The 22876-nt window shown below is 46.1% G+C and overlaps 1 protein-coding gene across 4 annotated transcripts in view; it reads left to right on the top strand.

The window, feature by feature from the left end:
* The window catches only part of EYA2 (EYA transcriptional coactivator and phosphatase 2), a 207942-nt gene that overhangs the window by 14606 nt on the left and 170460 nt on the right, over positions 1 to 22876 (top strand). The window contains exons 1-2 of one of the 4 annotated variants that reach the window (XM_016121226.2): positions 13494 to 14797; positions 17236 to 17346. The exons of 1 other annotated variant lie outside the window; for it this stretch is intronic. The gene's annotated coding sequence lies outside the window, so the exon portion shown is untranslated. Of the gene's footprint in view, positions 1 to 5411; positions 5439 to 13493; positions 14798 to 17235; positions 17347 to 22876 lie in introns of those variants that run through there. 2 more of the 4 variants (XM_016121227.2, XM_016121229.2) reach the window with 2 other exon arrangements.

Here is a 22876-nt window from a genome sequence, read left to right as displayed (position 1 = left end):
TGATATAAGTTAAAAGAAAATTTGTTGATGTGGGGAAATAAAAAGTTCTGGGGAGTCGTGGTTTTAGATACGGCTAGTGCAAGAGCTCAAATGTAGGCGATGTGTCGACCTCTTAACTAATCTCTGTTCAGGAGGATTCTGTACTTTGCACGCTACTTCTGGACAGAGTGGAAAAGAACTAGAATTCCAATCCGAAGTCAACAACATTTGCTGGAAGTCAGGGGTGGACTGCTTCCTTGTGAACCCCAAAACTGCATCCTATCCTAATGCACCTCTAGATAAGCCTTCTCCACCCTTCCTCTACTGGGCTACAGTGCCATTCGTGAAATTCGTCATTTTTCCAGGCGCGGTGCTACGCTCTGGGTTATGTCATCTGCTTTTCTCCTCGAACACTCCTATAAGGTTGGAACTTTAAAGACCTGCTACTCTCCTGCCTCCCACACGCTCCTTCCCACAGGCTTGGAGGATTATCTTTTATTTCAAGTAAAATAAAGAAATGTTTAGGAAGGGTCACCTCGTTCGTGGGGTCTCGTGCAAAATTCGCACTCAATATTTGGGACACTCCAGCCAAGCACGGGAGGAGACGCACTGGACTTGGGAGGAAAAGCCGGAAATGCCTCAGGAGCGCTTGGGGTGGGAGGCGTGGACCTGGCTGCGCCGGGCTGACGTTTGCTGGGCCTCTGAAGATCAGCCCACGTTCCTGCCCCTCCTCCGAGCTTTGCCCTCCATTGTGGACTTCTTCGTGATCCGCCTAGTGGCGCTGCAGTGACCTCTGATGCAACACAGAGGGTGCGAGCTGGCCGCCAAGAAGCGTTTCGTTTGGTCTGCAGAACGCTGAAAACAGATAATGGAGCCAACATTGGAAAATCTGGACATTTCACACAAAAATGCAGATTTCTGGCTTCCATTAAGAAATCAGAAGATCTGTCAGCACTCTGCCCGGATTTCCACATAGCTTCAATTGACTGTGGCTGGGAAATGACTGTCCCTTTTAGATAGACGAGTTCTTAGTTCGCCATGATCCCCCACCCACCTCTCCCTATCACCTTCCCGACACTGGGGCGCAGGCTTAGTTGCCATTTATTGTTGGGATGGCACTGCTGGTTGTCCCAGAGTAAATTTAAGAGGAAAAGGAAATATTTCTTATATCCAGGTCTCCATCAAAAGTGTGAAAATGAAGGGTAAACTAAGTTGGTGATCATCGTGAAAGAAAAATGAGGGAAAAAGCCTTATCTCTTTGAAGATGTCAGGTTTCTCAGCCTCGGCACTGTTAACATTTGGGACCAGACAGTTCTTTCTTGTGGAGGTCTGTCCTGTGCATTGTAGGATGGCATTTAACGTGTCCACCTGTAAACTTTACCCTTTTTAGAAGTCAATCATTTCCTAGGCTTGAGGCACCCACTACCAGTTTGGTAAAACATTTTCTTGTATGAGAAAACTGCTCTGAATTGTGTCTGAGCGGACCCAGCATTGGCGGTGAGGTTATGAGCTGGCTGATTTGGGTTTAATTGTAGGTGGCCTTCCAACCACTGAGGCTGTATATGACCGCCTGTCCAAGATGTTAGAGGAGGAATTCAGCATTGGATGAGAGGCTGATCCATCCTAAAGAGTCTTTGGAGAATTTCTTAACTTTTACCTTAGAAAGTTCCTGGTGGATGCTGCTTGGAAAAATTTCGCAAACAGTAGGTTTTACTATAGAGCGTGGACTGCCGTGGATGCAGGCTCACTGGAGAGTGGAGGGAGAGGACAGGCGACCTCGGGATGTCTCCTCCCGCTCTGGTTCTGTGATCTGCAGCACCAAGAGTGAATTTCCCCGCCCCGCGACTGGTTCGGTGTGTTGTCTGCTGCATGTTCACAGCGTGTGCCATCGGTATGCGGTGGAAATCCAAGGAGACGTGAGAATCCGGGGAGGGAAAGCGGTCCCCTGGGCTGGTACCGTGGACCATGTGATGTTTTCTTTTTGACCTTTCACCAGTGCTTCAAATCCTGTCTTGTGTCTGAAAAACTGTTTATGCTTAGATTTCCCATAACAACTGCCAATAGGTGCCACTCATCCATTCGATGCACACTTATTGAATACCTACTAGGAGGCAACCTACTGTGTGACGCGTGTGAAGTGCTAAGCAGGGAGGGCGGAATAGGGTCGTTGGGGTGGAGTAGGGAAGAGCAGTGTTTTCAATTTAATTTTCATTTACAGTAGAGTGGTCACTGCAGTGGTGTGCCCGTGATCTGGTTCTCTGGAAATAAAAAGCAGTGATGTGTAGCGTTTGCCACTTCCTGTTGTGTAAATACTCCTGACCATGGCTGATTTCACGCTGTCAGTGGTTCAGGAACCAGCCCACAACATTCCTGCAAATGTAATAATCATTTGCTGCAGGCTGGTCCGGGCCGGCTCCAGCACATCAGTTGCAGGGCAGGCCTCACTGTAAACCATCTTTTAGAAAAACGAGTGCAGAGCCCTGAGTGGCATCGAGCCCGGTGTGTTCAGGAATAGCCAGGAGTCCATTGCAGCAGCAGCAGACTGAGGGGCATGGGCAGGAGAAGGTCTAGAGGTAGGCAGAGGCAGAGGCAGACAGTGTCCGGCATTTTAGGCCACGGTTGGATTTTTGGCTTCTACTCTGGGTGGAAGAAGCCACCCAGATGGGAGGGCTCTCAGCAGAGGAGGGACAGGAGCTGACTTACCTTGGGCAGAATCCTCTGGCTGCTGTGAGAACGGACTGCAAAGACGGAGCAGGGATACCAGTGAGAAGACTATTTAGGCAAGAGGCGATGGTGACTTGGACCCGGGGGCCAGCAGCAGGAGTGGTGAGGCGTAGTTGGACCCTGGATATATTCTGCAGGTGGCAGCGAATGGGAATGGATCTGGAAGATGGGTCTAGGAAGTGATATAGAGTCCAAGTCAACTGCAAGGTTTTTGGCCCAAGCACCTGGGAGGATGTGGATGGCAGGGGGAGGAGCGGGTTGGAGCACCTCCCATAAACCTGGCCTTGATCTAGTGCTTACAGGCACTGCGGTCTTCTTCCATCCTCACAAGTGAGTTTTTTCATTATCTCATTTTGGAGAGGAGGTGGCAGGAACTCGAGGTTAAACGGCATGCCCAAAAGGGCCCTCTGGGCTTAGCAGGGCTGGACCTCCCCTCACGCTACCGCTCTGCTATCCTGATGTTCACTTGCCTCTCCCGGCCCCATTGCCCCTCTTTATTTGAAGAAAATGGAGACAGAGAAACTCAGAAAGAGCCGGTCAGGAATGGAAACCCCCACCCCCCACCTTGTTCATAAATGGCTCTCCGGTGCTGACCCCAAGCACACGCCGGTTCTGCTCGGTGGCTCTGTCGCCAGCCTCTTCTCATGACGATTATGTTGGATTAACCCCACGAAGACCCATATTCCATAGTAGAATTTACACTTAAAAAAAAAAGTAGTCAGGGGCTTTGGAGATCTTTGGTTTTGTGTGGACATCAGTTTAAACCTCCCACTTGATAGCTTTAGCTGCCTGAGCCTCAGTGTTTTCATCTGTGGAGTGGGCGTATTGAAGGATTGGCACCTGGCACAGTGCCCGGCTCCGAGTCCACACTCGGTAAATGGCGGGAGCTGGGGGTGGGGGTTGGGGGGATGTCTTAGAGCTATTATTGTTTGAGAGCGGGAATTAGGAAGTTGGGTTTAATTTGAGACAAAAGCTGACTTAGAAGCTGGGGTGGGACAAGGGGTTGTGAACAAGCTCATGGTGACCGAGAACTTTGTGGTTTGGCTTTTTTCGTTTCTTTTTTCTTGGTGGGGGCGCATAGCGGAGATTGGAGGCGTCTAGCTGTGTTTCTGCTGTGCTCACCAGGCTCCTCGAGGAGACAACCTCAGCCCCACGGACCCCTCTGCCTTGAGTTGTCATTTGTCGAAGACAGAACGGCTTGTTCCCCCACCAACGAGCAAATCTCCAGATGTGAGCCCGTTCGAGGCTGCCACGTTTTTCCTGATGAAATTCCTGACTTGGTGTGTTGTGTTTTTTTAGAAACACGCTCACTGCCTCCAAAAACCTCAGCTGGGGAAGAGAGAGAGTGTTCTCGTTGAATTACCGGTTTTTGAAATGGTGTCAAATGATGCCCCACTTTCATGGCTTAGATATGCCAGTCTTTCCACTTACGGCTTTTAGCGGACAGACCCAGATGGCAGACGTGGCCGTTTTCTGGGCCAGCCCTGGCATTACACAGATGGGAAAACTGAGGCTCAGAGAGGCCAGGGAGGAGGACCACACGCTAAGTTGGTCTCAGAGTCTCGGCCAGACCCAGATCTCAGGCCCGTTTTCTTCCCCCTTCATCCGAGGTCACAAACAGGCAGCCTGTGGCCACCTCTGCCCCACAGACGTGTTTTGGTTGGCCCAGGATTGATTTAATTTGAATGAGTTGCCAGCATTTAAAAATCAGGAGATTCCATATAAAAACCCAGACTCCTGGCTTCCCTTGGACCATTGGGAGATCAGCCAAAAGAGGTCTGCATTCCTGCGTGGTGACAGTTGAGGATCTCAGTAATGACCACTCCCTCTAGCAGAGCATGTCCTCAGTTTGCCACAGTCCCCACCCCTCCCTCTTGTACCCCTAGACACTAGGGCTGAATGTGCACTTCCATCCTTGAGCTTCCCTTCCTGGTTCTCTTAGGGCGGAATTAAGGAAATGTTTCTTGTACTTGCATCTTTATCAAACATAAAGAAACAAACTGAAATGGCTATTTGTTTAAAAACTAATGATAGCAAGCATTATTTCTTTGTGGTGGGGAAGGACACGTCTATGAACTTAATATGCAGTCAGACTACATCAGTGTTGAAATAGCCAGCCCCCTTCACTCACTGATGCTACCTTCCCCTTCTCTTGCCAACATTACGTGGCTGACTACTGCCTGCCAGGGCCGTAGTTTCCACTTATTTTTTTAAGGCAGAATTAAACTTCTTTGACCTAAATATGCCCCACTTCTCTGAAACTTGAAATGCTATTAAGCCAAATTTTAAAAGTTTTAAAAAGTTTAAATAATCTTTAATTGCTCAAGAAAAACTGTGCGTGAGTGTGTGTGTGTGTGTGTGCGCGTGAGCTTATGTGATGTGTTCTTGATTTATGGGATTTCCCCTGAATAGAATTGGATGAAAGTGTTTTTCCCTGGCTCTGCGACTGGCACTCCTGGACTTCGCTGCAAATTTCAGCCAGGGTGCAAAGCCAAGGTGGTTTTAACTCTCCTTTAATGGTGTATCAGTGAGCTGGGTTCAGGTTGGGTTAAGATTGACTTTCTTTCTGGGGCCTATTGGGAGGCCCGTGGAGAGAAGAATTGAGGACAACAAGTTTTAAAAATGACCATCACTGTCTTTCCAGGAAAGTTGACCAAGAGGAAAGAGACCAACATTTTCAGAATACCTTCTATGTGCCAGAACTTCATGCGAAGATTATCTTTCTGCTTTCCAAAGTGAGCTTTGGGATCTTTCTTTTGGTACTGACATGTTCATTTAGTGTGTGTGAGGAAAAAAGAGAGAGAGAGAACTTCTAAAGTACATAAATGAGTAGTATTTCTTAGAATGAGGCTTACTTAAGGAGGAAGAAGAGTCCATTTAAAGAAAACTATGTAAGTGGTCCAGGTGGTTTGTGGACGTGATAAAAATCATGAATGACTGATTTAATTGAACCCTCACAGGACTCGGAAGTGGTCGGTCGATCAGCTCACCTCTAAGTTTGTAAATTCCCCCTAATATCTTGTACTTCCTCAAAACACTTAAACTTGTCATTAAATACATAATATGCAACCTGTTGAATAATTTTGTCTGACCGTTTTAAACTAGGGCCTGTCATTTCATTGTTGTATTCCCGGTACCCGGCGGAGCGCGAGGCACACAGTGAGTGCTCAAGAAATAACAGAAAATAAATGCATGGACATCCTGCGAGGCAGGAATTGCTGTCCCATTTTATAGATGAGGAAATTGAGGTTCATAGGGGCCAAGTGACTCGCTTGAAGTATAACAACTAGGATATGGCAAAGTCAAGATTCGAACTCATGACTCTGCACAAAGTCTGTGAACTTTCTGCCAAACAGCGGTATGTGAGACTCAGCTCAGACCACAACGGGTGGCCCATAGAAAAAATGACGAAAAGGAGGTGAATGTAGAGTGTTTCATCAGAGCAGACTGGCTCACTTTAAACAACAGTCTGTTATTTTTTCTCTTTCCATTTTGACCGTCTCTTTTTATAGGTACAAAATTTCTCATTTGCTTTTTTAAAACACTTTACCTGATGAATCAAAATGGCAGCCCCCTTATCTCGGTTCTTTCTTGTTCTTTCTTGCTTTTGAGATGTTCTAGCTTGTGGAATCGTGGCATCTGAGGATCCTCCGGCAGCTTCAGTTTCCTCTTGAGCTGCTATCAGCTCAGTTGGCAAAGTGCCTGACCCGCAACTCTAACTTTCCTCAGATTCACCTTACCTTTTCCCCTTCCCTGGGTCGAGGGCAGGTGTGTCTCCCTCGCTCCAGACACCAATGACACGAAGCCAGAAACCAGACCAGTGTCTCCAGGACTTGGGGTCCTCGGACCTCTGCAGATAACCAGGACCTGCCTGTTGTCACAGGTTATCCAGGGAGGCCAGACCCACCATCCCTCTGAAAGAACAGGAGCTGCCAGAGAGAGACGTGGCATCTCTCCGTGGGCTCTGCTCACCTGTTTCGATTTCAGCACAGGGAGGTTTGTCCTCTTTTCTAGATCAGCCCAGAACCTTCTCATCTAGAGGTTAATCACAACTACCTGCCGAGCAAGGTTACAGCCCTAAAAGTCTGCTTGCGACTGATCCCCTATCAATCACTTCTTCACACTTCTCTGCCACCTTTCCACATCCTGCCAAGACATCTAGCTGTGGCCAGACTGTGGCTGACTTTTAATCGAGGAGCCTCCAGAATGGGAAGGATGTGACAGCAGCTGTGGAGACACTAGCTAGTCTGGAAGTGTCCCAGCCCCTCCCCTCGAGGAACTTGGAGACTAATAGCTGAGACAAGGTGATCTCAGATGTTTACTTGGGCCTGGGTTCTAGGTCCTGTGTTGCGAGCTAGAATATAACTTCTTATGCCTGTACAGCATTTTATAGTTTACAAAGGACATCCATAACTTGTTTTCTCTCGTTCCCATTTTTCGTCCTCTGTTGTGAATGATGCCTCGCGTTCATTCCGTCCTCTGGTGTTCCTTTCTTTCCTTTCCCTTCTGGTTTCCCTGCACTCACAGGACATTACCTTACTCCCCAGTTCCAGGTGTAGACCTGTGACCCGGTATAGATCTTACTCCCAGTTCTACGTGGAGACCCAGTCAGTCATAGCATTCAATTTTTCGGCCCTCAGGGATTGGTTCAGGCACAGGTACGTGACTCAAGTGGAGGGGGACCAGTCCTGGGGACTTTGCTGGAATTCTTGGGGAAGCAGTACCTCCTTCGCTCTGACTGGCTAACCTAGCAGATCGTGGCCTTGCTTAGAGGAGGCCTCCCTGAGAATGAGGGCAGCTCGGAGGAAGACAGAGGCCAGATACGGAGGCAAAAGATTCCTGATGAAATCACTTAAGCACTTGGATCCAGCTATTCCTAAAGCTAGTGCCACGGTTATTCGGTTGTTTTTTATTTACTTCAAAAAGTTTGAATGGACTTCCTCCCACTTGCTACAGACTAAGTTGGTTCCTTTCACTGAGTTGCCCTGCTTTCTCTGATCATAATAAAACTCCCTTTCATTTGTAAAGCCCTCTCGAAAGGCTCTTCATAGCAGTTAGACTCACTTCTACATGAGAACATTGGCCATATTTTATTGGTGAGAGATCTGAGGCACAGAAGGGATGGGAAGCAGAGTTAGCCTTCTCCCCATTGGAGCATCCTCACCAACTTTCGGTTTAGGGAAGAAGAACAGTTTTTAATACCAGGGGACCTCTACCCCAGGGGAGGGGAGAGCAAAGGGATTTGATGGACAACCCAAGTGAGGCCGGGGAAGACTCTAACTGTATCACAGGGTCACAGTAAGGGCCATACCAGCATTAAGTGATTTTAGATGCCCAGACAAGTTCTGGAAGATGGGAGGGAAACAGTTAACTGTGCTTACCGGTGAGATGTGGAATGGGGAGGGTGGAGACTTTTATTTTTCACTTTATATGCTCTGCTGTGCCTCCTGAAAACTTCTAACAGACATAGATGGGTTTAAACTCAAATAAGTGAATTTTGAAATGTAACAGTAGCTGGCTTTTGTCTTAGAGCACCAAATAGTGAATTCCAAACCATTGAAAAAATATGAATCTGGGAATCTATACCAATAAACAGGTACGTAAATAAACAGGAGAAAGGGAGCTTTCTCGTTTACAGAGAAATGACAAGGACCAACTGGAAATGTGGAGGGAGGGGGCGCTGTGTTAGAAACTCATTGTGTTGCAGCCGTTGGTCAGGAATCATCCTTGGACACTAAACCTGGGCTGGGGAGTGTTACGAGGACGAGGATATTTGCGTGCTCTTAAAGAATCTCCCCACAGATGGCTTATTAATTTTGAAGGGAAAAATAGCTGCTGTGCAGTGGCGAAATCAGACAACACCTTGACTGGGTGATGAGTGTCAACGTCATCTTGAGGAGAGGATGGATGTGTGGTACCTGGGAAGGACTCACCATCACCCGTGTAGTTTTCTGGCCAAGGATGCATAACCTGAATCTAATTGCGAAGAAACCAGCAAATGAATCTAGAATGTGGAACGTTCTGTTTCCAAAAAAGCCCCTTATTCTTCAAAAATGTCAATCTTGTAAGACAAAGAAAAGCAAAGAAAATGTTAAAGGAGCCTAGAGAGATAAGACCACTAATTGCAGTGCCTAATCCTAATCTAGACTGGATGCTATGTAGGAGGGAGAAATTCTATAAGGGACATTATTGTCGGTTGTCAAATTGTCTTACGGAGAGTAAGTTAGGTAAGATATTGTATTGGTGTTACATTTACTGATGTTGACAATTGGCTCATGATTATGTAAGAAGATGCCCTTAGTCTTAGAAACTGCACAGTCAAGTATTTAGAGGTAAAGGGCCATGATGTATATAACTTACTCCTAAATGGTTCAGAAAAGAATAGACGTGTGTGTGTGTGTGTGTGTGTGTGTGTGTGTGTGTGTGTAGAGAGCACACAATTGACAAATCAAATGAGATGAGATGCTCACAGCAAGTGCGTTTGGGTAAAAGATGCTCTTTGTACTAGTAAGTCTGAAATTATTTCCAGATAAAAAGTATAAAAAATTTACTACCAGCAAAAAATATATATCATAATAGTGGTAGTACGCGGCATTTATTGACTAGCGAGATGCAGGCACATTATGTGGTGTGCTCCTCAGAGGCCCCTAACATCGGGCATGCTTAACGCGCTCGTTTTCACAGAAGATGAAACGGAAGCTCAGGGAGGGGAAGGTGCCCCCACGCCGGCAGCAAGTCAGCAGAAGGCAGTGTTCTCACATAAGTCAGTCTCTCCAGAACTCACACTCTTATCTACTAAGCCAGTATGTCCCAAAGTGTGGGACACCTTCCATGTGTTTCGTTTTTAGGTGTTATGCCAATAAAGCATTGGATAACATTAAATCACTTCATGATTTTTAAAATCTCATTTCCATTCACTTTCAATTCTTTTTAAGTCCAGAAGAAAGTCTCAAGTTGGTGCTAGATGGCTGTGAACACCAAATACTTGCTTTGCTGATTCTCACTGAGTAACAGGAGTCACCAAGGAGGCAGCAGGCTCTGAAGAGAAATTGGTAGGAAAACAATAACAATAATCTGTTAGAAAAATGGATGAAATATATGAACAGGTAATCACAGGAAAAGAAACACAAATGACTCTGTAATATATGAAAAGATGTTCAGTCTCACTTAAAATAAAAGATATGCAATTAAAACCACACCCAGAAGACTGGCAAACATTCCAAAGTTTTCTAGCATACTTTCTGGAGAGGCTGTAGAGAAACAAATATTCTCACCTATTCCTGATTAGAGTGTGTATCTATGTGGTCTTTTTGGAGGGCAGTTTGGCAGGGTCTATCCCTGGAGCTTACTGCAATTGTTGGTGTGCAAAGTAGCATATGTCGATCTTTACTGTAGCGTTATGTGTAACAACAGAAGTTTGGAGACGATGCAGATGCTTGCGGATAGAGAACCGGTTACACAGAGTATTGTTCTTCCATGCAATGGAATACTATGCAGCTTTGAAACAGAGTGATGCTATTCTAGACACTAATTTGGTAAAAACCTCCTAAAAGACATTATAAAAAGGAAGTGGTATGGTATTCTACTATTTGTTTAAAAAAAAAAAACAAGAGTGGAGTGAATAGCATATTTGCTTCTTTACATAAAGACATTTTGAAAGGAGACACAGGAAACTAATGAAAGTGGCAATGAGGGAATAATGGGATAATGGGGTGGGAAAGAGACTCTTCGCTCCACCCCTTTACAGTGGGCATGGAACTTCTCCGGTGCTGGGGCGGTGACGTTCCATGTGCTTGTGGGAAATTGGCCTTGGCCGTTGGGATCAGCTGTCGTGGTCTCTCCTTCCTCCTCTGCCAGGCCAGGATGCGGATGGGCGGGAAGGGGCGGTTTTCGGGGACTGCTATATATATATGGAAAGGGTTCTAGAAGGTCGTGTGGCCTGGAAGCAGCACTGCGCCAGCGTTGGGGGCCTCTGCCCCTGAACTACGAGCACATTCTTCCCTGCGACAAGAGCACATTGTGTTCTGGCTCCGCTCTCCCACCCAGGCTGCTTGAAATGCAGACCCTGCTGCCAACAGCTACTTTTAGCAAGGGCAGACCATCGCAAGGAGAGAAACTTGTGAGAAAATAGCAGAATGGAAGCATTGTTCCTGAAGGGCTGGAGCAGGCTCAGAGAACTGCGGGGCGGGAGAGGCTGGAGACGTGCTTTGCCATCACAAATAAGTTGCGCCGATGATGATGATGATATGATGACATCACTTAAAGTTCATCCTGAAAACTGAAAGTAAGAGAGGACCAGCAAAACTAATTGTGGAAGGGTCAGGATCCCAAAGTCCTGTGGAACCTCATCTGAAGGAGGTGGGGAGTGTTTGGTGAAGAAAAGTCCTGTCTGGAGGCTGGAAGGAGCCCAGTGGGATTGGAGTGATCTTTAGTGAAGGGTGTGAGGCAGGAGAATAAGTCCATGGGTTGAGAGCATATTGGAGAAAAAGGCCCTTTTGATGTAATCAGAGTTCTCGGGGATGAACTAGTATCACATGATAAAAGGTGGCAAGAACAGTTTCAACTCCACACTAGATAGAGCTTCTAATGCTGCAAGGAGGCTGCCTCATGCAGTAGTGAGTGGTTGGTCCCCAGAAGTATTCAAGCAAAGCCTCAGTGATGATACAGGGATTCCAGCTTTGAGCTAGGATACTGGACTTGGGCAGAGGTTCACAAACAAACACTGGTCTACGTGCCAGGGCAAAGAGGACTGAGTAGTGAGGTTTTAATCTGAAAAATGAAGTTTATGTTCGTTTAAAGGATTATCCTTTGAGACTATGCCTTTCCTATCTTTGGATGTGCCAGTGTCCTTTATAAAATTACCACTTTGTGGAATGTAAAAGTCTGGAAATATCAGGATTAGATAATGTCCAAGTCTTTTCCATTACTAAGATTCTGGGATTCTGTGAAAATATGCTTCTGATTTGGATGAAACAGGATAAGGGGGACGAGTGTGAAATCAAGCCTAAAACTGACACATCAAGAAATGGCCGTGTCAGCATATTATTTAGAGATGTGGAGTTCATTACTGGAAAGAACAGCTAAAAAAGTTGAGAGCAGTTGCCCCTGGAGAACTGGGCTGGAGGTGAGATTTCTTTTACCTATCAATTCTGTATTATTATATGGATTTTAAAACTACATGCATGTCTCCCATGAACTCCGATAAAAATAAAAAGCTTTTAAAAATAAGAGATGATGATAGCTGCCATTTATTGGATTCTGTGCTGAGCTTTTTCATATTGTTGTATTTCATTAATCCTACCTTAGAGGTGAGGAAACAGGCTCAGCGAGGTGAAGTGACTTGCTTTGCTCTACCGAGAGGGTGTTTGTCAGCTTTTCTTGATCTGAGAACCCAAGTCAGGCCCATTAAACTGATGTTCTGCAGTCTCCTTCCTGAGGTGAGACTTTCATATGGTTTGAGGAGAGGGAGAGGATGGGGAAGTGGGTGATGCTTGAGAAAGGACTAGGAGATAATTGGAAAAGAGATGATGACAGTAAAGGAAGTCGTGGTTTGGTTTCTAGATTGTAGGGAGGCCAACAGGGAGAAGGCAAACTGCTTTGAAGATTCTACTCTGGGCCAGGCAGGCATTGTGCTCGGAATCTTATATAAATGTCAATCCATCTGGTCCTCACCATGACCCTGAGAAATAATATTAACTGTAGAGGTGATGCCTACTGCAGTTTCTCAACCTCACACACCTGACATTTGGGGCTGGGTCATTCTGTCGTGGGGAGCTGAGCATTGCAGTGTGTTTGGCAGCATCCCTGGCCTCTATCCATTAGATGCCAGTAGCATCCCCCGCCCTGTCAAGTGTGACAACAAAAAATGTTTCCAACATTGCCAAATGCCTCGAGAGGCAAAACCACCCCCCAATGAAAAGCACTGGATTTGTATGATTGGGCATGTCGTATGCATTGTCTTTAATCCCTTTGCCACCTAGCCATCATGATGCCCACTTTATAGGTGAGAAGACTGAGGCTGAGAGAAGGGAAGGGATTTGCCCAGGGTTTCGTAGTTGTTAGTAGTAGAGCTGAGAGTTGAGCTGAGTTTTTCCAATACTGGACTTAGAAAACCAGCTGATGCAGTCCTGGGCCTGGACTTGACCCCTGGGCTGGCACTAAAACACAGATTGAACTTTTTCTCTTAATGGCATCGGTAGACATCTTAGAGGAGGTGTTGGTGTTTAAGTTTTGAAAAATAGGCTGGATGGTACCAAATGCTGGTGAGGATGTGGAGCACTAGGAACTCCTGTTCATCACTGGTGGGAATGCAAAATGTTACAGCCCTTAGAAGAGAGTACAGTAGTTCCTTACAAAGCTGAACACACTCTTCCCATGCAATCCAGTAAATGTGCCCTTTGGTATTTACCCAAAGGAGTTGAAAACTTAGGTCCACACAAAAACCTGCACATAGATGTTTATAGCAACTTTATTCATAATTGCCAAAGCCTGGAAGCAACCAAGATATCCTTAAATAGTTGAATGGATAAATAAACTGTGGAATATTATTTAGTGCTAAAAGGAAGTGAGCTATCAAGCCATGACATGGAGAAGTCTTAAATGCATAGTCCTATGTGAAAAAAGCCAGTCACATACTATGCCATGCCAGCTATATGGTATTTTGTAAAATGCAAAACTATGGATACAGTAAAAATATCTGTGATTTCCAAGTGTTGGGCCTCAGTTTTCATCTCTGTAAAATGGGGCTAGTGATGATACCTCTTCATAGGGTTGTTGTGAGGGTTAAATGAGATAATGTGAATGAAACAGTGCCTGGCAGGTAGATTTTCAAGCATTGATAAATATGAGCTGTTATTCTTATTTGCAAGCTTTTAAATTTGTTTCACATACTCAGACCTGGACTGTGGACCCAAGTGACGTATTTCAGAGCTGAAGTGGCTGACTCTGCTTCTTTGCAGTCAAGCTCTGGGGTTGCAATTTGGGTCGATTTTTCACTGACCACTGAGCAATCATCTCCGGCCTGCAGGAGTAGCCAGATTTGGCTTGAGTGTCCCGAGGAGAAGCCATCCAAGCATTTGCCTTCCCCACCAATAAGAGTCTCAGGAGAATTATGGAAATATCTTTGCACATGGAAGATATTAATTCATGTGGCCACAAATAGCTCGAACACTGTGTCCTCACCGCTCTGATCTCCTATCCCCCTGAAATTTACTCGGGGTGCCAGCTCGGCAGCCAGGAAACCCACAGGGCTGCCTTAACTACTCAACGCGCCTAGCTGGGAGACCTCTCAGGAACTGTGGATGGCGGGATAAGATCAAGTAGTTTGATTGTTTTTAATTTCACACACCCTACTGTCATAACCATAGCCTACTTCTGCCCTCCCACACATCAGCCAGCTGGAATTGTTTTATGGCACCCTGGGTTCCCACCTCCAGACCTTTGTCTGCTTGGCACTGTCCTGAGCACGTGATAAGGACTAAATAAACGTTAGCTTAAGGACAGTGAGGCAGAAAGGGACCCCTTTAGATAGCTGGGGGCAGCAGAGGTACATGTGAAGAAGCAAGAAGTGAAGAAGCATGAAGTGCCGAAAGGTTAAACAGTGCCTAAGCAGCAGCGCGGTGACAGCTACTGGTTGGCCGGCCACACCTGGTGAATTTGGCGGATAAGGAGACAACACACTCACGTAGCTTTAGACAGCAACGTCGGCAAGATCAACCTGGCTCCAGCTCCCGCATCCCGAGACCCTTAGGGCTTGTTTTTCCCCAAAGCTCTCCCAAAATCACAGGATTAACCCTCCCTGGTCCAAATTAAGTCACGTGTCCATCTCTGAGCCAATCACGATGGCTAGGTGTGGGACTAGGCTCTGAATGGCTAGACTTGGAACACGTGCCCGTCCTTGAACCAATCAAAGTGGCCAGAGATGGAGCAGGGTTCTGATTGGCCAGGCTTGAGACACGGGCTCATCCCTTCGTAAATGGCGGTGTGGCACTTGAGATGGGTCAGCCCCATTCAAACTACGTGGATGGAGAGTGAAGAAGTTGCAGTTCTCCAAAGGAAAGTTGGGAAGCTATTCGAGAAGATGAATGCAGGGAAGGTACAGACAATGGCTGTCCCCTAGACCCAGGAAGAACACGGTTTATTCAAGCCTGATTGTGTGGACTGAACGCGAGTTCATAGGGTGGGACAGGGGAACCAGAGCAGGGGAAAGGAATCTTAGGCAGAGGGAACAGCATGAAATAAGGCCCAGAGGTGTAGCATGACAAGTTTAGGAAACGTAAAGGAGCTCACAGTGAATGGAGCACAGGAAGTTGGACCGAGAGATAAGCAAGTGTGCAAGGTTGGAGAATTGAGCCGGGGCCAGGTGACCAGAGGCCTTGAATGTCAAGTGATTCAAAAAGGAAAGGGCTGTGGTCCAATTTGTGGTTTAGAATTTATTCATTCATCCAACACGCATTTACTGAACACCTAGTGTATGAAAAAACAAAGTCCCTGGTTATGTTCTAATGCTATATCCAAGCAATAATAGGAGACCAGACTGGAGACATCGAGTCTGAGGCCGGAGGCCAGGGGGCAGGCTGATGCTCCAGGCGAAGCAGGAGAGGAAAGACTTAGCGGGGGTGTAGAGCACATTTCCCCTGCATCACCACGCTACTCAAAGCCAAGTCTGTATTATGCAGAGTGAGTGCTTGAGGCAGATTTTTAGTCTCTCATTCAGTGTACCTTCTGGGCAGCCTGCTGGGACAATTTTGTAGCATCTGTTTTCATAGGCTGCCACCAACAGAATTACTCAGCCTAGATTTGAATCCTTGCAACTCCATGCTCTAGTGGCTGTGTGACCTGCCTTACCTTTCTGGGCCTCAATCTTTGCCATGAAATGGCTTAGTGATAGCACCTGGCTTGTGAGACCATGGTAGCAAAGTGCTCGGCACAGTGCTTGACACATAACTGCTCAATAAATGGCAATATTATTAATTACTATTATTACTATGACTGTCTTCAAGGCATATCACCTCCTGATGCTCATCTTCCTCACTTGGAAAATGGGGACCATGATAGCATGTACCTCAGAAGAGAGGTAAACCACTTAGTAATTGTGTGACCTTGGGCAAGCGATGTCACCTTTTTGTGCCTTGGATTCCTCATTTGAAAAAAAAAATAGGGCTAATGTTAGTACCTTCTTACAGGGCAGCTATAAATTAAATATATATATATCATGTTCAGTGCTTAGAAGACTTTGTGGCACATAGTAGACTCAACATATGTCAAATAAATAGCAGTATTGACTGTATTTTTAATGAGTAGGAGTGATAGTGATAATTAAGTGGAGTTCTGACATAATAAGGGCTTATTAAATGATGGCTTTTATCACTATCATCATTTTCCCATTGGATACTTTGAGGAGAAATGCCAGCTTTTGGTTCTGGCACAAAAGAGACTCCATTTACTCCCACAAAGGCAGATGCCTTTCTCCCAGAACACACAGACATTACATATTGCTCCTTGGTTGGAGTGAAAAGACGCTAACCGAGGAAAATTTCCCCAAACTCTCTTGAGGCAGGATAGGAGAATGGGGTTGGTTCCTCCCCTTGACCCACTTCTCTCGAATAATCAGAGGGGTGTCGCCCATCCCCCGGCAGTTCTGTCACTTCCAGAATACAACTCTAGCTGGCATTTTCATTTTGTGACTTGGGGAATTCTTTTCTTCCTTGTGCCTGGAATAATTTGTGGCTCCATTTACAAGCGTAAAGCTCTTGTGATCAGTCCCATTTGAGTCCCTGGAGCGGCAATGCCTGAAAAGCAGTTTGGAAAGGTCAGTCGAGGGCAAAGTCCAAAGTGACTCTAAGTGGCCCAGCTAAGTGCCAGACCGAATGGGGAATCATTTTAATTTATGACAGTCTTGCCTTGTGAAGATAAAGACAACATTGCTCCGGGGCAGTTTGATTGCAAAGTAATAAATAGATAAATTCCTTTGTGTATATAAAAAAGTATAGACATGTTTATCTCATATTTCTAAAGGGAAAAGATCTCTGCTCATTAGAGCATTGGGTCAGACTCATGTACATGAACGTGTAAGAGGAACTTTGGGGAGAATAAGGGTTTTATCATTGTCATATATTTTTAATTTGCAAGGCCTTTATCTGTAAGACTGCCTGAGACCATAACTTCCCAGCTGTGTGACCTTGAGCAAGTTACTTGATCTCTCTGTGCCTCATCTGTACAATAGAAAGAAAAATATTACTAGTTTCCAGGGTTGTTGTAGAATTAAATGAATTGCTAGACATAAGGCAGTTAGAAAAGTGCTTGGGATAGTGGACAGGGTTAGTTACTAATTCCTTATGCGGACTTTTGTTTTGGGGTTGGTGACAATTTTTGCCTGGCACATAGTTAAGCCATAGTTAAGAGAATGGCCTTGTTGTTTGCAACAGAAACCTGTAATTGTCTGTTCCTCTTTGGTTTTTCTAGCTGGGAGTCCAATGCACTCATTTCATCATGCCTTGATTTTTTTTTCTCTCTTTTAATCCAACCTTTCAGGACGTGCTTCCAGTAAGGCCTTTTGGAATTCTTGAATTCCAGAGAGATTTTTCTGGCCACATCAGCTAACAGAGGAACTCTTCAAAACCGAGAGAAGCCTGCAAACCACTGGTTAGAAAATTGACTCTTTAATTCATTCATTCTACAAATATTTCTTGTGGGCTTAGTGTTTGCCAGGTCTCTGTGCCACGCTCAGGATTTAAAGTGAGAATCAGGTAGTAAACCTGACTCTTTGGGGAACTAGGCCCTGATTTAAGAGGTGTACATATATCAATCCATTTAACTATCATCTCCGTCTGTGAGAGAGATGCTATTTTTATCCCCATTTACAGATGAGGAAACTGAGGCACAGAGAGGTTAAATAACCTATGAGCATATAGCTGGTAAATAGAATTCAGATTCACACCCAGGCAGCCTAGCTCCAATGTCTGTACTTCTCTCTTTTTCTCCCCAGCTTTTTAATTTGGGAAATGTCATACCTAAAGAAAATTTACCAGTATGGTACCATGAACATCATGTATCTGTCGCATGGACTCACCAGTTACTAAAAGTTTTCCACATTTGCTTTATCTCTTTCTTTCTCAGTACATTTTCGCTGACCTAGTTACTTGCAGATATCCTGATTCTTCACCCACAGATGTTTCAATGTATGTGGTAATTATCTACTGTTACATAACAACATTTGAAAAGCAAAATTAGAAAGCAGATATAGTATACGCTAGTAGTATGGGTCAGGAATCTGGTTGTAGCTTAGCTGGGTCCTCTGCTTCAAGGTCTGTCACTAAGCTGAAATCATGGTGTCAGCTGGGGCCACTTTCATGTTAGGCATCATTGTGCTCACTCATGCGACTGTTGTCAGGAGGCCTCGGCTCCTCTCCACATGAGCCCCTTCATAGGGCTGGTTTCCCCCAAAGTGAGTGATGACAGAGAAGGAAAAAAAAAGAGAGAGCAGGGATGAGGCACCAAGAAGCCAAGCTGGTACATGCAGTCTTTTATAACCTAATCTTGGACATGACATATCATCACATCTGCAATATTCTATTGGTCACACAGACCAGCCCTGGTGCCATGTGGGAGGGGACTCCACAGGGATGTGACACAGACCGGGAAGCAGAGATTTCCCAGGGCATATCGTCTGAAGCTAGCGACTCCTAAGCTTCCTAGCTATCAATACATTCCCTTTTTTACTTAAACCAGTTTGAACTAAATTTCCTGTCACCCGCAATGTACTTTCCAGGGAAAGAGAAGGGCTTACTGTGAATCCTTCCCACAGAAACTAATTCGTTTGCAGTAGAAGTTTGCTATGAGGTAGCAGGGCTGTTATTCTTAGAAATCAGAGTTCTCTGCTTTCTGTCGGCTATTTGTAAGAGATGGTGTCATGAAAAATCTAGACTGCCTGCCTTCCAGAATGGGTTTTCCCATTCTCAGGAAGTTTATTAAATCCCAGTTGTTCTACTTATTATTGCTAGGATCTTGGGTAAGTCACTTAACCTAAGTCTTAGTTTCCTCATCTATAAAATGGATATATTATTAAGACATAAAGTTTGGGGGGAGGGTAAAATAAGACGATATGCGTTAAGCTTAGAGAGGATACTGGATATATATATAGTAAGTGCTCAATTAAACTTAGCCATTCATAATTATTGAAATTACGATGAAAGATCTGCCCAATATTACGCAGGATCTGTGAAAAGATACACAAGAAGTGTAACGTGCTCAGCCTGGTATCTCGAAATCTTCATGGAGGAGAAAAGGCCTCATCTGGCCTTTCCAGGATTCACCCAAATTTAAAAACATAAATCACTAGATAGAGGGCTTCCTAGACAGGATTGGCAGAAACACAAATTAACACTAGTCATAGCATTGAATACTTACTGTGCCCCAGGAATGGTTGTGTTTTCCACATGTCACTTCTTATAATATTCCTAACAGCCCTGAAGGTGGGTATCACGATGAACTGTTTCATAGATAAGGACACAGAAGCACAGAGAGCTTAAACCATTCGCCCAAGATCACTTGGGTCATAAGTGGGGACCCAGATTTAGATTCCTCCGTGGAGTGTCTGGGTCCGGAGCCCACATTCTTAACTGCTCTGAAAATACTACTATTACTAATGAAAACTAAAGGAAAATAACAGTAATTTCCAAGGTCACACAGTAATAGGCACAAAACTCAAATGGTGATAAGGGCATAAAAGAAAAGACGCAAAGATTGCCCATCTAGCCAGGGCTGGGGCCCAGCTCTGTCAGTCTCTGACCCCCAAGAGGTTAAACGCTTTGTTCTGTGAAGATGGCCAGGCCCAAGTAAAGGATCCTGAGAGAGAAAGCGACAGGCTGGCTCAGAGGGCGGGGGTGGGGGTGGACAGCTCCAGGCAGCTGGTGGCATTGGGGGCTGTGGCCAGCTGTCTCCTACTGACCAGGCCTGAGCACCCCCAGGCCTCTCAGGGGTGAAGCCCCAGCAGCTGTGGGAGGGGAACGGTGTGACCTGCAGAGCCAGCTAGTGACCTTGAGGTGAAAGATTTGCCTGCTGGCTCCTCGGCCTCCTGACTTGCCATCTGTCTCACCACCTGGAAGTGTCGTTTCTGATTGTTCCCTTCGGTGTAAATGGGGGGGAAACTAGTAAATAGTGAGAGAAGTGTGAGGCGTCCTATCTTTCGGATGCCCTGAGCCTGCTGGCTGCCAAGGCGTATTTGCTGGAGAAGGCTGGTCGGGGGTGCCAGCAAGGTCACCAGCTAGTGGGGTGGGACAGAAGGAGACACTGCGCCTTGGAATCCCACAGGCCTGGGTTCGGATCCTGGCTCCAAGAGCTGCCTGACTTCACCTAACACATATCTCTTCAGTAAAGTGGCACAGAGACTCCAAAGAGGGACTTGGAAGGACTTAAAGAGGTGACCTAGGTGACACACAGGGTCGAAAACCAAACTCCGAGGTTCAGATTCTGGCCCTCTCTGTCCCTCCTTTGCTGAGTGGCCCAGGCAGGCTCCTTACTCTTTTCGAGGCTCTGTTCCTAAGTTCCCAAAGTAAGGCGATAATGGCCGTGTGCCCGGGCTAAGGTAGGTCAGGGCCTTACAACGTGGAAAGTGCCTAGAACCCTTGGTAAGCACTGTGAAGGGAGGCAGCTTAGCTTGGCGGTTAGGAATATAGACTCTGCCGCCTACTCGCTGTGTGACCGAGAGCAAGTTACATCCTCTCTCTGTGCCTCAGTTTCCTCATCTATAACATGGAGATACAGCCCCCGTCTCAAAGGCTTAGAAGAATTAGATGACATATTACAAAGCTCCTGGAGCTTAGTGATGGGTAAATGATAAATGTTGGCTCTTACTGTTTTGAAAATACTTGTCAGTTGTGAGGTGGTTATTACTAGCATTATTCTTAACGTTCTTTCTAGAACATTCCTCACCAAGGAGGGTGCAGTGGACAATCTGAGGAAAGGCACCATTTTATAACAGAAAGACTCTCTTAAAGAAAAGATGTGGAATGGGGCAAAATTCCCACTGACACTTGGGGACGTTTTTTGTATAGTCGAGAGAACCCGAGAGTTGGGTTTATCCAACTCTGAAATGGAACATCTCAAAGGCGTCCAACAACCAGCCTCGGAGATGTGCTTCCCCACGCAGTCAGGGGTGAGGGGAATTATACCCGGGCCTGGGGTGAGACTTGCTGGGCTCAAGTCCCCTCCCTGACATGAGCTTTGTGACTTTGGGTAAAGGCAGGCAACTTGACCTCCCCAAGCCAGCTTCCCTCATCTGTAACATGAGGGCACCAACAGACCTGCCTCGCAGGGAAGATTCTGAGAGTCGATTATGTAGAGCGGTTCCCAACCAGGGGTGACTTTGCCGCCCCAGGGATCATTTAACAGTGTGTGCAGATGTTTTTGTCTGTTGCAGCTGGGGAGGGTACTACAGGCCTCTAGCGGGTAGAGGCTGGGCTGTTGCTAAGCATCTGCAATGCCCAGGGCAACCCCTTCCCCAACAGGGAATGATCCAGCCCCAGGGGTCAGCAGCGTCAACAGTAATCCTGACCTACTGTGCAGGCCTTAGCAACAAGCTCGTGCTTGTTGAATGACTAAATGAACTTGCTGTCTCCAAGTCTCAGCTTCTGGAGAGAATATTTATATCTCACAGATTTGCTGTGAGATTCAAGGAGGAAAATCCACTGAAGTACCTGGCCCAAGGTGTGGCCCTTTCTGGACCCAATAACTGTTGTTGGCCGTTGAATGAATCGTTGCAGCCACGGGGCGCAGCAAGTCCCAGATCCAGGATTTGGGCAAGAAGGCTCACTCAGACAAAACCAAAAAAAACGTGGGAGCAAAGTAAGCAGAAGGAAGCTAGACTCGATCTGGCCCCTGGCATTCCCTTCCTCGCTAATTTCTGAAGCTGTAAGAATTTTAAGGGAAACTTAATCCACAGGTCGTTGCCTCATTTTCGTGTAATTCATTAAAATGCCTTTCTGTAACAGAACCTCTTCGTGGCTTGAAGCCCTTCACACGCTTTTATTTTTATCTTTTCTTTCTCTCATTAAAAAGATGGCTTTTCTCTCAAGTACAGGAAGTTGGCTTGTGCCAAAAACAAACAGGGCGGATGCTTAAAGCTCCTGGGGTTAGTGTGGCGCCTCCAAACACTGGGCCCCAGAGCAGACTTCTGCTAGAAGCCTCCTCCCTGTTTTTTCTCCCCCAGCTGCCCCAGGGACCCTCAGGAACAGCTCAGACAGGGAAACAAGTATGTAATGGGAGGTGCTCACTGCAGCCCTAAAGGAAGGGTCAGGGCTGGGGACAAGAGATCCAAAGGTCCTTTCCAGGGGTGGACCTCTCTGGAGCTGTGGCGGGTTTGTGAGGGCTGTACTACCTTTGGGCCAGTGGCAGCCTCAATTTCCTCATCCAGGCAATGGGAGAGTGAGGGGGCTGTTCAGAGTATGAGGTGAGGGCTCTTTGAGGAGGAGGACATGGAGTATGTGTCGAGCACCTGGTGCTGCACAGTGAGGGCTCAGCACTTGCCAGCCGCTGACATCACTACATCTTCAGGGTACTTTCTGAACCTCAGCATCTCCGGGATGGGGGAAAATAACATTCACTATACAGCATTGTTGGGCAGATCCAACGAGCTCTTTGCCATACAGCTCTCAGCGGAACCTGGCATCTAATTAGTGCTCAGAAAATGTTTGTTATGTTTGTTTGTTATGCTCAGTCCATTTGGGTTGCTATAACAAACTGTCACAGGCTGAGTGACTTAACCCACAAATGCTTATTTCTCACAGTTCTGAAGGCCAGAAGTCCATGATCAAGGTGCCACCAGATTCGGTGCCTGGTGAGAGCCCCCTTCCTGGTTCATAGATGGCCTTCTTCTTGTGTCCTTGCAAGGAAGAGCCAGGGGAGCTCTCTAGGGCCACTGTCACCCCATTCCGCCATCATCACCTAATCACTTCTCAAAGGCCCCACTTCCAAATACCACCATTTTGGGGGTTAGATTTCAGCAGATGAATTTGGGAGAGACACAAACATTCAGACTGTAACATTTTGCAAATCCTACGTAATTCATACCAACTGTATACTAAGGCAGAGGTATCAGGTGGACAAGGAGAAAAGCATAGAAGGTAAAGATGCTAGGTATACCATTCCCTGGCAATTCATTTGCTTCTTAAAACAG

This window comes from Rousettus aegyptiacus, unplaced genomic scaffold (genome assembly GCF_014176215.1).
Source record: "Rousettus aegyptiacus isolate mRouAeg1 unplaced genomic scaffold, mRouAeg1.p scaffold_m13_p_12, whole genome shotgun sequence".
NCBI classification, from domain to species: domain Eukaryota; kingdom Metazoa; phylum Chordata; class Mammalia; order Chiroptera; family Pteropodidae; genus Rousettus; species Rousettus aegyptiacus.
The sequence above is the reverse complement of the archived record's forward strand: the minus strand, read 5'-3'. Positions and strand labels throughout refer to the sequence as shown.